Raw genomic sequence first — 16798 nt, 5'->3', positions numbered from 1 at the left:
CTAAAGCCGTGTTGTTGAGGTTTTAATATATGTTCTTGCTCGGGATATATAGCGATGTGTTTGAAGATAATATGTTCCAATATTTTACAAGATGTGCTGATAAGTGAGATTGGCCTGTAGTGGGAAGGTTCGTTGCTGTCGCCGGATTTATGTATAGGAATCACCTTCGCTTTTTTCCAGTCATCTGGTAGTTGTGCGGACTCGAGTGATTTGCGGTATAGTGATTGGCTACACCATTCTGCATACGTTTTTAAAAATTCGTTAGGGATATCATCTGGCCCGTTAGCTTTCTTGATGTCGATATTAAGCAACAGATTAAGAATACCGGCATTGGTAATGCTTAATGAATCGAAGGTTTTGGGTGAGCAGGGTAGGGAGGGAAGTAAGCCATTGTCTGAAGTGAAAACTGAGAAGAAAAAGTTGTTGAATGTGTTTGCTCGAGCTGTTTTCTCTTCTAGAGACCGTTCGGGTGACACACCTAAACACGGGCGAAAGTATTTCCAAAACCTGTGTGGATTGTTGGTAATGAAGTCGGGGAATGTTGTGCTGAAATATTGATGTTTTGCATTTTTTTAACTTTCCTTTGAAGTCAGCGAGAGCGGAGGTCAGATTGTCTTTCAGAGATTGATTCGGCCCTTTTCTTTTAATAGTATGTCTAAGTCTTTTTACTTTACGCTTCGCTTGAAGGACCTCACGCGATATGCATGGGTTTTTCTTTTGTGGTTTGCAACGTTTCATCGGGATGAAGTTTGTTGTGCAGTGTAGCACGATTGACTTAAATTGATGCCACAAAGTGTTGACGTCACAACACGTTTCTGAAGCTGTTTGGAGAAAAGCATCAAACTCGTGTGCCAAGTGAGTGAGAATACAGTCATGAGCTGCTCTGCGAAAATCAAGTACAGCACGCTCCAGGTTTAGCTTCTTTATGTTGCCTTCAAGCGAGAGCTTACATTTAGGTATGTCGTGGTCCGATATACCACCGACTATTGCCATCTCAATGGCGTGAAGTGGGAAATGGTTACTTATGAGTATGAGATCAAGTATGCTATTCGTAGAGCCTTGTGAGCGAGTTGGCTGGTCGACTACCTGGTTGCGGTTGAAGTTTAGCATTAAATCAGTAAGTGCTGCGGATGTGGCTGAAGTGTAGTGCATGGTACTCCAGTTCAGATCAGGTAAATTGAAGTCCCCCATGAGGATCACTCTACTAGTACGAACATGGAATTGCATATACTCCTGCAAAGCAAGCACGCCTTCGGATCCACTAGTAGGGCTTCGATAGACGCAACCAATAAATATACCGGTATCATTGTACAATATTTTACAAAATACAGCCTCCGCGTTGGAGGCTTCGGGGAGTGGAACGAATGGAATATCATTCTTAAGAAGCAGGGCCACGCCACCACCACGAGGCAGCCTATCTGTACGAATAACAGGGTAACCTGGTGGAGATATCTCGTGATTGAAGATATCTGGGGATAGCCAGGTTTCAGTGATGGCCACTATATCCGGATTGTGTTCAAGTAACAGTCCTTCCAGGAGTTCTACCTTGTTTACTATGCTTCTCGCATTTATATTAAGCACTGTTAGGGTCTCAAGTTTCTTTGTTAGGGTTTTACATTTGTTTGACTTCGGGTTGATGGACGATTTCTTTCGATGTTTTTTTTTGTAGTGACACCCTTTGATTTTTTTCGTGATCCCAAACGAATACGCGATCATTAATGTAGAGCTTATCAAAGGATAAAGAGACTTTTTCGTGTTTTTCCCGATTGGGTTTTGCACTATCCCAGAGCTTTTTTCTAGTCTCCTGCATTTTGCGGCTGAAATCCTCTCCGATAGACAAGTTGGAGCCTTTGAGCTTGTAGCCATTTCGCAATATCTGAGTCTTATGTCTCATGTCGAGAAGCCTGAATATGATTGGTCTGGTTTTATTTCTTGAATATCTATCTAAACGGTGGATGCGCTCAATACCAACGGGTTCCAGACCAAGGGTGTTCTTAATTATGTTGTCGTTCACAGCCATTTCTAGGCTTTCACTGCTTTCTCCCTCTGATTCAGGGAGGCCATATACTAATAGGTTTGCTCATCTGCTCCGATTTTCTAAGTCTTCGGCTCTCTCTTCGAGTCATTGCAAGAGCACCTTCATATCTGTTATCTCACATTCAAAGAATGACACCTTTGCCTCGATTGCTGTTAACATGTCTAACTTTTCATGCATCTGAACAAGGCGTCCCTCTTTAATATCTTTAATGTCAGCGGCTATGTCCTTAAGTTGTTTGGCAATCTGGTTTATTACAGGTCCCGGGTTGGATTCTATATCACCGCACAACAATAGCAGTTCTCTCAAATACAATGTGATGTCGATGCAAATCAAAATACAACCGACCGAATCAGCGGAAAGGCGAGTCCGTGGGCACGGCAGCAATAGCAGAAATGGGTCGTTTGATCGAAAGCATAAACCATATCGTCTCACCTGCACAACGAAGACGAAAGGATTAGATGCCACCACCGCAACTGCGCTGCCGTGCCCAATGAAGCCGTTGCGCCGAGGGAGGCCTTTTATACAGGTGCTGTGGTGAGGCGCTGCTTGTTGGCCGTGCAGCTGCGCAGGCGCTGTCGAGTGACGTATCCTGCTGTCCTATGATGAGTCGCAAAAACCATCCTGAAGGTGCATATTTTTGACCATGATATCTCGTGCGCCGGTCTGGTTGGCCTGCGCGAAGCTGGCGTGGTCAGGATGGTCCGTGCGCACCCCAGCCACGGAACACAGCAGGACGAAGGAAAGCTGCACAACTAAGACGAAAGGATTAGATGCCACCATGGCAACTGCGCTGCCGTGCCCAATGAAGCCGTTGCGCCGAGGGAGGCCTTTTATACAGGTGCTGTGGTGAGGCGCTGCTTGTTGGCCGTGCAGCTGCGCAGGCGCTGTCGAGTGACGTATCCTGCTGTCCCATGATAAGTCGCGAAAACCATCCTGAAGGTGCATATTTTTGACCATGATATCTCGTGCGCCGGTCTGGTTGGCCTGCGCGAAGCTGGCGTGGTCAGGATGGTCCGTGCGCACCCCAGCCACGGAACACAGCAGGACGAAGAAAAGCTGCACAACGAAGACGAAAGGATTAGATGCCACCATCGCAACTGCGCTGCCGTGCCCAATGACTCCCAATGCCCAATGCCCAATGGATTAGACTCCAAATTTTCCCAGCGTGTAGGCTACGGTTTCCGTGCAAGTTCTAGCGCCTAAGTTGTATGGGGGGGAGGGGAATATTGAAGCCACAAGGCGATTTATTTCGGCTTTGTATCGATCACATTTATTGTTGCGAAATCTAAACGAATGGGGAACGCCATAAACGGTTTATGCCAGCCGCCAACTGCAGCAGCTGTAATCCACTCGAGAGTTCATGCGAGGTTAGTGGCACACTTTCTATGAAACAGTCCTCTTCCGATGAGTCTGTGGACTCTTTAAAATGGCAGTGCATTGCATCGCAGTTCCTTTAGGCTCTTTGCACAAGCCTTTACATACAGATCAACACCTTCATGCTGCTATCACACCATCACTTACCGTGCCAGCTGGCATCACTTCGAGAAATATCACTCTCATATTTAGGAGATTTTCGCGGTACGGAAGCAGGAAGACGTCCTTGAAAAGCTGTTCAGACAGTAAAACACGTTGTGGAGCTCGTTCGCGCATAGCTTTAAAAAAAATGAAGCCCCAACGGTAACGGCACACGTAGAAGGAACAAAAGACAGGAGAAGGCGCTTCCTGTCATTTGTTCCTTCTATGTGTGCCGTTACCGTTGGCGCTTCATTTTTTTAACTCTTCAGACACTTTCGCAAGGTGATTACCACAAGCGAATTTGAAACTAACACGCATTTTGCTGACTACAAGCTCTGCACCCGCGGTCACCGTCGAGTGCACCTTAGTGCGGATAATCTTTTCGCCCACAATGCAACTTTGCAAGGAACATACTCTAAGCATTCGCTAAGCTAAGCCTGTTAGACCAGCCCAACAATTTTGTGACCAAACCCTTCACTCCCAGAGATCTCAGCCTAATCGAAGTGTACAAAGGCATCAACAAACTTCGGTCGAACGATGCAACAGCAATGATAGCAATTGACATCTCCTGGATCGGCACGTGGACGTTATCAGAGGCAATCGTGCTGCGAGTGGACCTTTTCTTTTATGCCTACAGCATCTATCAGCAGTTTTCCCTGTATATTCTGTCAAAAGTGCACGCCCCGCTGTCTCATCGTTCGCCACCATCTGCTAGCCATTTTTTCGAACTCTCCTTTCCTCTGACGCCAAAGTGGCAATATTTGTCGTGACGAGGCATGCGCAGTTACCTATATCATCCGACTCGATGTCGCCCTTTACAAGGGCTGTCGACTTTCTGATGGGCAGGTATCTTTGCAGCCGTCCATCACGCGAAGTGTGGTTGATGCTCGCGTCGAAGAAGATCTTGATGGTTGCTTAGATGGCGAGGATGATGTTTCTCATAAACTTCACTCACACCGACATCACTTCGGGACGTGCCGTTCCGCCATATGTACGCGAAATTAGGGTCATTGAGGAAGACGCCAGGAGGTTAGATTCCGGCGCGAAATATTCATGCGTGAACATTCTCCTGCTAACACAAGGTGAAGGATTTAATTGCCAGCCGTGACAGTTGCATATCGAGGAGAGTCATAGGTAAAGAAAAGCTCTCGCGCTTAGATTTAGTCCAGCATCTATTGAACCCTTGAAACGCCCAGAGGCTATTGCGTAAGGGGAACATGCGTACGCAAAATCTAACAAGCAGTACCAATACCAACCCACAAAGAGCACTATGGTGAAACAAGAACCTTTTCTATACTTCGAATGCAAGAAACATTCATTACGTAAATGTGTATTCTTCAACAGCACTGGGTACATAAGCATGGAAACGCATAGTCTATCATATTTATGCTCTATATATGCTATATTCTTGTCAGCTAGTACGCATATATAAATTATAGAGGAGGATTAGAACGGTATAGTGGGTTGTCCTCTCCAAAGCGGTCTAGTGTGTTGTTCTCTTCAGCGCTCTTGCTCAGCAAACGCTGCTCATGCTGGGATTCCGTGCCCTGCTCTAGCGGTACGTCCCAAAGGTTCGGGACTAATAAACGCCTTTACAAGTGGTGGAGGACCCTTCGGCCTGCAACGTCCATCCTGGAAATTTCATCCCGTAACCCACGCTCAACCATGCCTTAATACACACCCCAGCAAACCCCTTCTGCTCACTTCCTGCAAGTGCCTTCTCTGTCCATCATATGCTCAGGTGGGCTTCGCCAAAGGGACCCACCCATATTCACCGGCACTGACGACACTGACACGGCGAACACTGGCTGACGGCTATATATATATATATATATATAAAGAGCACCTTGTTCAAGGGGTGTCCCATCTGGCAGATGTGAGTTGGCGGTAAGCAACAGAAACTTTATAAGAAGGAATTGTGTAATACCGTTTATGAATGAATGTAGAGAGTATGCTTTGTAGAGTGAGCTTCCTTTACAGCATACTCTACGTTGCCTGATGTAAAAGGAAAGAATAAAAGTGTACCCATCGCGTGATCTTAGTGGTTATGCCGTTGCACAACAAGCACGAAGTCTCAGGATGTAATTCTGGTCGCCACAGCCACATTTTAATGAGGGTAAACTGCAAAAGCACCCGTATGCAGAACCCCAGGTTGTTAAAGTTCATATGGAGTCCCTCACTATGGCGGTATCCCATAGACAGAGTGTGGTTTTAGCTTGTGAGAGCCAAACATTTACAGCAATTTTCATTGAAAAATAAGACGAGCTGCTTGTTTTTCTAAAGATCCCAAACAATTTGTCAGTATAGGTTAATGAGAAATTCTATTCTGGATGCATATTCAAGTTCAGTTCAAGAGTCAGTTAAAATTATATGTCCAACTCACACTGCTAAGATGAACACAAAGGATGGCGAAGGGAACCCAATGTAGAGCTGGCAGGCTGTTAAGTATAGTGTGACAAACAAGTTAGTTGAACAAATCAATATATGTTAAAGAAACAGGCTTGATACACTAGCGCTGGAGAGCGTTTCTGGTAGCAAACGATTTGTGTTCTTGCTCGCAGAAGCGTCCATACATATAAGCCATGGACTGCACTATGAAAATAGTTTGTCCACGTCGTGCTGCAAAGTACCTTCAAATGGCAAATTACCGATTAATCATACAATAATCGAAAAACCAATGCGCGTTACTAGATATGTCATTGCACCATGAAATTATTTGCATTTCGAACCAAGCGCTCTACGAAAATTTGTCTTGTCGGGATTGCCCATAGTCAAGAGCTCATAGAAACGCGTTTGGGACAAAAGAAGCGTCAGTAGTTGAGCAGCTAGAACATTAGCCTGCATTACGAATCATAGAAAATTAGTCAACTTATTTGTGGCACAACCTCCAAGCCCAAGGGGCCACGCGGATCGGGGTACCAGCTTTATAGGAAGCACCAATACCGTTGTGGTAGCCGATGGGGCCAGCCATGAGAGAATGAGAACCAGTGGTTGCGGATGTGGTGCCGGGAGAAACGCAGAAAGGTTTCTTTTAGGCAGCTCCCACAGGCATATTGTGCCGACGGCGCCTGACAAGGCACTGCACATGATGGCTCCGCAGCCAAGCCAGAAAGAAATGTTGGTACTAGAACAGCTCGCACATTAGCCTGCATGACGAATAGCAGAAAGTTAGTCGACTGTTTGTGGCGCAGCCACCAAGCCCACATGACGTTGCGGATCGGGGCACTAGTTTTATAAAATGCACCAAGATAGTTTTGGCTGCCGATGGCGCCAGCCAGGGCAGGCTGGGGGCCAGTGATTGCGCATGCGGCGCTCGCAGATACGTATAAAGGTTGTTTGCTTATGATTGCATCATGCAACGCGCCCTCCCTAATGTAGCTTCCAAGAACATGTTTAAAACGTCGATCCTTAGTTACCATGATATGATATTCACTAATTACTCATAATATTTAACAACCAAAATTTATGCATTTATCTGTCGCTGCAACTGCAGGATGTAGTCTTAAAATGTAAATTTTCTCTGAAAGCAGAACAATCGCCATGGGACGATGACGCTACCGTGCCGTGTCATCTTACATACAGCAAATTATTTTATTGGCACAGAGGATGTTCAGCTTTTCTTGGTACCACTCGCAGACGCCTAACCAACAAGTGACTTTAGAAAGCCTCAGCTCAATGCGCATCAGCCATCTGAGGTCCATACCTGGCTTCTCTCGTCAATTCACTCGCTTCTTTTTCCCACGGTTAGTCCTACTACCGAAAATTCATATAAAATTCTGCTCAGCACCGTCGCAGTACCGCCAGCCTTAGTTTTTTTTCATAATTCTTGCATCATTTCTCTGTATTATGGGGTTTTACGTGCCAAAACCACTTTCTCATTATGAGGCACGCCGTAATGGAGGACTCCCGAAATTTTGACCACCTGGGGTTGTTTAACATGCACCTAAATCTAAGTACATGGGTGTTTTTGCATTTCGCCCCCATCGAAATGCGGTCGCCATGGCCGGGATTTGATCCCGCGACCACGTGCTCAGCAGCCCAACACCATAGCCACTGAGCAAACACGGCGGGTCTTACATTACTTCTCAGTAACGTTGAAAGCTAGTGCCGTCCGTAGGAATATCTACGTGTTTTTTCTCCTGCAGCATTACTATTTTTGTATCCCACACGACGTGTAATAATCACAAAAAGCAACAACACAAAATAAAACTGAACACAACTATATCAACTATGAAGATAGAGAGAGCAGAAAAAATTGTAAACGTTGCTTTAAATGGGCCCTGAAGCACCCCTCAGGCTTGGCGAAATAACATTGTCCGCAGATAGCATACGCTGTTGTAAACATCTCCGCCAAGTTGTGCTGTCGTACGCGGTCCATGGAGATCGCAAGCGGAGCGCGAAGTCACCTTTTTCTCAAGCGCTCTTGTTTCGAAACCCCATGATCCTCGCTTTTTTTCTGTGTGCTCTATTTCGTCATAAAGCACACTCCTATACGCGGCTGCTATTGGTCGCTGCGCTCGGCTACACCGCTGCCGCCGCAAAGTGCCACCACGAGTCCAGCGGCTAAGCGCACTGCGGCTCTCTGAGGACAGCCGCGTTTCGCTTACCTTTAGTGCTGTATAGGCAGCAAATCGGAAACTTGAACTGCGCGCCACGGTCACGTCTTTGCCGGTGCTTTCCCAGTGCAAGGCATTGGAGGAGGAAGGGAAGCACAGCTGAGGCCGTATTTCATTGCCAATAACTCCGCTTCTGCTTCACGGATTGAAATAATTTTTGCGGTAAAGTGGTTCTGAAATAGCCTATCTTCACTTCTAATGTCTTTCTCCACATTGATAAAAAGTTGCTGAGGGCCATTTAAACATTGTCTTCCTGGGCAGCATTCGCATCTCATAGATATTATGTGCATCTGGCAACTGGATCCACTGCCGGCGCAATAGGGCTACGTTCAGGTTAGTGATTTTTTTGTGCGCACGAACATAACAGTCATCTTCTGTTTAGTTGCTTCATTTTTGTATACTGGTGTAGCGCTGCGGTTTTCCATATTTAGCATGTGTATTTTTTGCCTCACAGCCCAATAACAATGCCAGCAGAATAGAACAATTTTGGTTCACGTGCCTGAACAACGCCTACTCGCTGGTGAAGGACGCGCTTAAAATATCTGTATTTTCCCATTTACTCGGAATTGGTGGATACACATGTCTGCTTGCAGTTCTCCGGACTGCAGTTAATGTCCTGTTAGCACCTTTCTGACATGTGTCCTTAGAAGGTGGGTGCTATAATGCAAAGTTTCGACGGCGTGTCTTCCATACAATGAACATGTGGTTTGCACATAGGCTAGAGAAAGGATGCCAACTAAATGTAACTTCAGTGTGAAGAAGGTGAATTCTTATGTTGGAAAGCAAACTTTATCATCAGGATCAGATTCCGTATGTATTCTCTTGTCGCGTGGATGTGGTTCTGTAGTCGAATTGTAATCAGGTGAAGTTATGGAAACGTATTTCAACCGAGGTTTTAGGAAGTTCACCGTAACATGTGCTTCTTGGGCGTGCTCAGTGAAGTAACTAAACGATATGCCACATTCCTTGAGTTGCCACTGCCACGGGGGTAATAGCTCTGTGGGTGGGATGACATATGTTCAAGGAGTAGCACACCTAACTAGCTGCTAAGATTCCACAGCCGAAACGAGAAAGGGTCTCTCGCGGCAGGTCGATTGTGAAAGAGTGTGGCACTGGCCGTATCATTTATGGTCGAATAGCATGGTTGTTTGGAGCTGGCATTTACTTGTAGCAAATACGTGAAGCTGGAGAATTTCCATTCTAGATGGAGTGACCATTCGTATGTCTATACGTCGAGGCTTGCCACAGGACTTGTCCTAATACCACCTGTGGTCAAGCGGATGCCTAGATGGGGGACGGCATCCAGCATCTTTAGGGCACTAGGCGTAGCCGACTGGTACACTATAACACCGTAGTCTAATTGTGTACGAACGAGGCTCCTATGGAGGTTCATGAGGCTTTTCCTATCACTACCCCAAGCTGTGTGCGACAAACATTTAAGAATGATCGCTGTTTTTAAGCGTTTGTTCTTAGCATACTTTATGTGTAGGATAAAACTAAATTTTCGGTCTAGTATTATGCCTAAAAATTTGCATTCGGTGCTTGCAGTTATGCGCAATACATGATCGTCAGCGTAAGGATCAGCGTTCAATTATCTCTCTCACGTAAATAGAACGCAAAAGCTTTTATTTCGGTTTATCTTAAAGCTATTCGCATCTGCCCATTTAGAGACTTTTCTGAGACCAAGCTGAACCTCTCGCCCAAGGATTGCAAGTTTCACGACTTCAGTCCTATTTTTACGCTGTCGAAGCACAATGAATGAAACATACTCCTTGGAAGGAATGAATGAATACAAGAAATTTATCTGTAAAATAGGAAGCGACGACTAGGTACTCCGCCCTGTGGAACCCCACTTTTCCGGGCAAAACATCTGTACAGAGCACTGCCGATTCCATCTCCCAAAATATGGTTAGACACAAAGCTTTCTATAACACTCAGCATGCTCCTCCGAATACCCAAATCGGACAGGTCTCGCAATAATCCGAAGCGCCTCGACGGGTCGTAGGCCCATGTCCAGGAACATGGACAGGAAAAGCTGCTTATGAACAAAAACGTTACGAATGTTTGCCTCCATTCGAAGCGAGCGGTCACTTGTTGACCGGCCTTCTTTAAAGCCACACAGACATGGATCCAGCATTTTGTATGATTCGAAGAAATGTAGGAGACGGCGTTTATTGATTATTTCGAATAGCTCGCATAAGACATTATCAGCTCTATTGGACGATAACTTGTCCCCAAAGAAGGGTCTTTCCATCAGAGCCACAACGACAATTGTTTCTCTCGATGCACATGAAAGGAACGCGGCAGCCTATATTCAAATACAGTGTGTGAGTAGAGTCATGTGGGTGGGTGGGTGTAGGTTTTCGACCAAATGGCAAATTACTTCATCACATCCCGGAGCAGAGCTCTGGCATCTTTAAGGATGCTCATAACTGGGTAATGGTAAAAGGGCGATTGTAGGGTTCAATCTGCCTGCACTCACAATTTAGCGAGACGCATTCGATTTTTTCTTTTTGTTTAGGAAGGACCGTGTATAACTCACTGAGCTGGAGGCGTGTTTGAAGTCTTCTCCATGAGTCTTAGCCTGGTCTTCCAACTATTTCCCCCTTCATTTACCAGAGGCAAAGACTGGGTTTATTACCGTTTAAACCTTCTACTCTCATTCCATACTTTTGTTTTTAATGTATAGGAATTTCTTCCTGAAATGAACTTCACCCAACTGGCTCTCTTCGCTCGCCGTCGCGTCCTTCGCAGCTGTGGTATAGTCTGTTCAAATTCGATTAAATTTTCTATATTACCGCATCAACCAACGTTACGCCATAGCTTATCTTGTCTCTTTCGCGCATCTCTGCAGTGTTCATTCCGCCAGGGAACATGTGTCTTACATGAATGGTCCTTCGTCTGGGAAATAAATTTTTCTGCTGCATTTATAATAAAAAGAATAAAATATGCAATGGCGGCATCTATGCTAAAATCGTGTGTAAAATCCCGTGATAAGCGGGTGGATTCGTTAAACATGTAATGGGTGCACTGAAGAGTTCCGAGGGTAGCGTCTCTTCGTAACCGAGGAGGCAGGTGACGCAGAGCAGGAACAGTTGGTTTCCCGAACTGCTCACACTCGTGCCAAGCAATGGCGATCCGGCTGGCCCACTTGTTGCACAGCAGGCATGGAAGAGACGATCTGGCTGGCCTTATTCTTGTGCTCTTCTTATTCATTACAATTACCCCCGGTGCAAAAGCGGAGCCATCCTGGCGACTTACGACGTGGAGACGAGCGGGTCATAGAATTCTTTCAGGCGGCGCACGTGAACAACATCCCGTCCACGGCGGCGCTTGTCGGATGTCGATGTAAGCAGCTCTATGACATAGTTGAACGGGGTGGTGCGTTCGACGATGCCGTATGGTCCATCATACTGCGAGAGAAGTTTTGTCGAAAGTCCAGGCGTGATAGAAGGCACGGACAACAAGACAAGGGTGCCGGGAGCGAAGTTCGGATTCGTAGCGTCGCCATCACGATTGGCTTTTTGTCGTTGTTTGTCAGCGGAGGTGAACTTTCGGGCTAATTGACGGCATTCCTTGACGTGTCGGGCAACGGCTGAAACGGCAGCACATTCTGACGCGTCTGGTGTATAAGGCAAAACCGTATCGATGGTATGGGAAGGATCGCGACCGTAGATGCGAAAGTATGGAGAAAATATTGTGGTATTTTGTGTAGCCGTGTTATATGCGTACGTGACAAATGGGAGGATGATGTCCCAGTTTGTATGCTCCGATGAAACGTACATGGCGAGCATATCACCAAGGAGGCGATTGAAACGCTCTGTACGTCCGTTAGTTTGAGGATGGTATGCCATGGAGGTCCGGTGAACTATGCGGCATTGAGCAAGCAGAGCTTCAACCACCTGCGGCAGAAACACACGGCCTCTATCACTCAGCAGCTCCCGAGGTGGGCCATGACGAAGAATGAAACTATGGAGCAGAAAGGACGCAACATCACTGGCGGTCGCTGCAGGCAGAGCAGCGGTTTCGGCATAGAGTGTAAGGTGATCAACTGCGACAATATTCCATCGTTTTCCAGCGGGTGTTAGTGGTAGTGGCCCGTACAGGTGAATTCCCACACGGTCGAAGGCACGAGCAGGGCACGGGAGCGGCTGTAATAAACCGTGGGCTGGATGAGGTGGAGATTTGCGCCGTTGGCGTTGCGGGCACGAGCGGACAAACTTTTGGGCAAAAGTAAACATTCCTCGCCAGTAGTAACGTTGCCGCAGGTACTCATACGTCTTCAAAACGCCTGCGTGTGCTCATTGTGGGTGAGTATGGAAAGACGCGCACATGTCGGAACGCAAAGTCCTAGGGATAACCAGGAGCCACTTGCGACCATCGGGCTCGTAGTTGCGTCGATACAAGAGGTTATCCCGGACAGCAAAATGGACAGCCTGGCGACGCACGGAGCGGGAGATGGGAGATGCAGGCGAGCCAGAAAGGAGATCCAAAAGAGGGGCCACCCAAGGATCCTTGCGCTGTTCTGATGCGAAGGTGTCGATGTCGACCGAGGATACCGCCTTAATGGTGGAGAGGGAGGCCGTGTCGGCTGGCAGCGGAGAGTGGGACAGAGCGTCAGCGTCAGTGTGCTTGCGACCTGAGCGGTATATGACGTGTATGTCGTATTCTTGAATGCGCAGAGCCCAGGAGGCAAGGCGTCCAGACGGGTCTCTTAAAGAGGATAACCAACAAAGGGCGTGATGGTCAGTAACCAGATTGAAAGGCCTGCCGTATATATAGGGGCGAAACTTCCCGAGTGCCCAAACGATGGCCAGGCATTCTTTTTCTGTGACGCTGTAATTGCGTTCCGCTGTGGTCAGCGCACGACTGACGTAAGGAACGACGTACTCGGAATAGCCAGACTTGCGCTGCGCAAGGACAGCGCCCAGGCTAATACCACTGGCATCCATATACACTCCAGTCGGGGCGGTGGGGTCGCAGTTTCGCAGTATAGGCGGAGACGTCAGGAGACGGCGTAAGGTCAGGAACGCGGTGTCGCATGCAGGAGACCAGGAGGATAGTTCGTTGGCGCCACTTAAGGGTTGTGTAAGAGGTGATATTATCGAGGAAAAATTGCGAACAAAGCGTCCGAAGTAAGAACAGAGGGCGATGAAGGCGTGGAGTTCTTTGAGTGCCTTAGGTTTCGGAAATTCTGCAACGGCGCGAAGTTTTGATGGGTCGGGGCAAATGCGCTCTTGTGATACGACGTGACCTAGAATAATGAGCTTGCTCGCAGCGAACTGGCACTTGTTCAGGTTCTGTTGCAGGCCTGCGTTGGTCAAGGACGTGAACACTTGCCTAAGGCGAAGAAGATGCGTGCTGAAATCAGGGGCGAACACAACGATGTCGTCGAGATAGCACAAACACGTGCTCTATTTTAGGCCGCGCAAGATATTGTCCATCATTCGTTCAAAGGTAGCATGCGCATTGCATAGGCCAAATGGCATCACATTAAATTCGTATAAACCATCTGGAGTAATGAATGCAGTTTTAGGGCGATCAACTGCTGACATCGGGACGTGCCAGTAGCGCGGGCGTAAATCCAACGAAGAGAAGAATTTAGCGCCTTGCAAGCTGTCCAGAGCGTCATCAATGCGCGGTAGAGGGTAGACGCCTTTGCGCGTTGTCTTATTGAGACGGTGATAATCGACGCAGAACGAAATGGAACGATCTTTTTTGTGACGAGAACCACCGGTGATGCCCACGCGCTATTGGAAGGTCGAATGACGCCGCGCTGAAGCATGTCGTCCATGTGCTCACTGATCACCTGACGCTCCTTGGCGGGTACGCGGTACGGGCGCTGCCGCAATGGCGCGTTGGAGCCAGTGCCGATGTGGTGGCTGACGGTTGACGAGCGACCCAGAGTAGGCTGAGCGACATCAAAAGAAGAGCGGAACTGGGCAAGCAGGTAAAGAAGCTGGGAGCGCTGCTCGGAAGTAAGGTCATCGGCAATGAAAGGTGTGAATAAGTCAGGTGATGGCGGAGCAGAAGTGGAAAGTGCACTGAAGTCAGTGAGCTCTGCATACGAAGCATCCGGTACGTCGGTTATAAACATGTCATCAAGAGGCTGAACATGGCCAAGTGCTTCGCCGCGAAGAGCCATCATGGCTGTAGGAAGCGGATTGCAGACAACGATGGCGCTCAAACCTGCTGAAATGTCAAGCGCTGTGAAAGGCAAGGGAACATCTTTGCGGGTCATGAAGAGTTCTGAAGGAGTGAAGAAGACAGCGCCTTCAGAGACAGCGCCACAGAAGACGGGAACAACGGCAGACGAGTACGGCGGTATGGCGATGTCTTCCCGAAGAACTAGCTTAGCGGGAAGAGAAGTGGCGCCGATGAGGGGCACGTCACACAGAGGAGATAATTCGACTTCAGCACGTGCACAATTGATGACCACGTTATTTTGCCAAAGAAAGTCCCACCCAAGTATCACGTCGTGAGAACAGGACTGCAGAACTACAAACTCGACAATATAGAGACCGCCCTGAATAACAACTCTAGCTGTGCATGCTGCTGAAGGCTGAACTGGCTGTGCGCTTGCTGTGCGAAGAGAAAACCCAGAAAGTGTCGTCGTAACTTTTCGTAAAGCGCGAGAGAGGCGTTCGTTTAGGACAGACACGGCTGCTCCACTATCAATTAGCGCAACGCTAGGGACGCCGTCAACAGTAAGATCGACAACGTTCGAAGGCGACAATGGAGGACTTGTACAGACCGATGGCGACGCAGTTCTGTCCTCCTGAACTGCGGCGCCTAGTTTTCCTCTTGCGTGGGTGAAGGGCGCCGACGCATGGGGGACAACGAGCGGCGACGCGGTGAGGTGAACGACGTGTAAGGACCGGGCGCTCGGCTGGTGGGCTGTTCGACTGCCGACTAAAGTAAGTGTCGTGGAAAGGCTGCACGTTGGCGTAGGGCGGCGACTGCACGAACTCATCAGAGTGCAGCATGCGGCGGTGGCAGAGTCGTGTAACATGGCCGGGAATACCGCAGGCATAACATATCGGCCTGTTGTCTTGCGTGCGCCAAGGCTTAGCAAAGGCAGGAGCAGGTCGATGAACGGGACTATGAACGGGTGGTAGCGGCCGTGGATGTACGGCAACGAGTGGTTGACGAGGGGCTGCGCGGCGACGGTTGCGTAAGTAAGTGGCGCGGCGGCAGGGTACTGCTGATGTTGCATTGGTAGAGCCTCAGCAACTTGGTCTTCAATAACCCGCCGGAGCGTAGGAGCGAGCTGTGTAGGAGGCTGTTGCGGCAGCGGCTGCTGTAGCTCAGCGAAGGGTAGCAGAGAAAGCTGACGTGCAACTTCCTTCTGCACGAAAGCTTGGATTTGTGTGAGCAAGGAGGATCGATCAGAGAAGGCTGTCATGGAAGAGAGGGCCTCGTCAGTAACTGAGGCGCGCCTAGTCAACTCGCGCTGCCTCCTCAACTCGTCGTAGCTTTGGCACAAGTTTATGAGCTCTGCTACGGTTCCCGGGCTCTTGGAGATCAGCATTTGGAAAATGTCATCGGCGATGCCCTTCAAAATTTGAATGATTTAAATGCGTTTTAATGGATGGATTAAAATGGATTTAAATGCGTTTCTTGAGCACACAGCATTTTGGGACGAAATTTCTACGAAGGTTCTTTAACGTCGTCAAGATTTTTGAGAAGGCCTCTCACATTCCACTGTAGAAATTGTATGTACATTTTAATGGGGCTTGATTCTGTTTGTTCAAGGAATGAGAATGACAGTTAGCTCTCAGAGCCTTTTCGGGGCACCCTAATGTCCAGTTTGTGTCCGCCCTGAGACTCGCTCCGTTTCTTCAAAGCTGGTTGCGCCTTCTGCACAGGAGTTGTGACCATCGCCTCTAGCCGAGAGCTGGGCACCGACGAGACCACTGAGACCACGTACCTGAACATAGATGGCTCGTTCTTCTCGGGGAACGCAGCAGTGCTAGCTGCAGCCGCCGAAGGGGCGGATGGCGTCACCTCAGGCTCCGTCTTTGTGGACCGGACAGCCTCCGAAGGCCGTTGGGACACTGCCCCCTTACTCGCCACTTCGGGAAAGCTATTTTTTGGCAGTTAGGGCACCCGCCTACGTTCTTCCTGAAATTATATATTCTCTTTGACTTTAATTACGAGGAATTCTTTCTCTCTGTTCCATGATGGGCAGGACCGTGAGTAAACAAGGTGCTCCTCATTATAGGTTACACAATGTAGGGTGTTTTCGCAAGGTACAGTTAGATGTTCATGCCCACTGAATGTAGCACAATTCAGACGGCCATGGCACTTCTGTGAACTATGGCCAAATCTCTGGCATTTAGAGCACCTTCAGGATGGAGAATCTCTGCACTGACCCCGATCCCTGCATAGCCTGCTTTGATGCACACGGGAAACACACTTGAACCGAACGTTAGGATAAGGTGTTTAGTTTGAATTTACCTGCCGTCACGCAATATTCGACTAGTTTTACGTTTACAACGTTCTGGTCACCCCAGATTTCTTATAACATGGTCTCGTTCAGTTCTATCAAATCGCCATCCCCAATAAAACCACTGGGGGTGTGCATTGTTGGGTCTGTGGTTATACTCACAGGCACGTCTCCATATGC

This window comes from Dermacentor variabilis, chromosome 10, assembly GCF_050947875.1.
Source record: "Dermacentor variabilis isolate Ectoservices chromosome 10, ASM5094787v1, whole genome shotgun sequence".
NCBI lineage: Eukaryota > Metazoa > Arthropoda > Arachnida > Ixodida > Ixodidae > Dermacentor > Dermacentor variabilis.
This window is presented reverse-complemented; position numbering follows the sequence as displayed.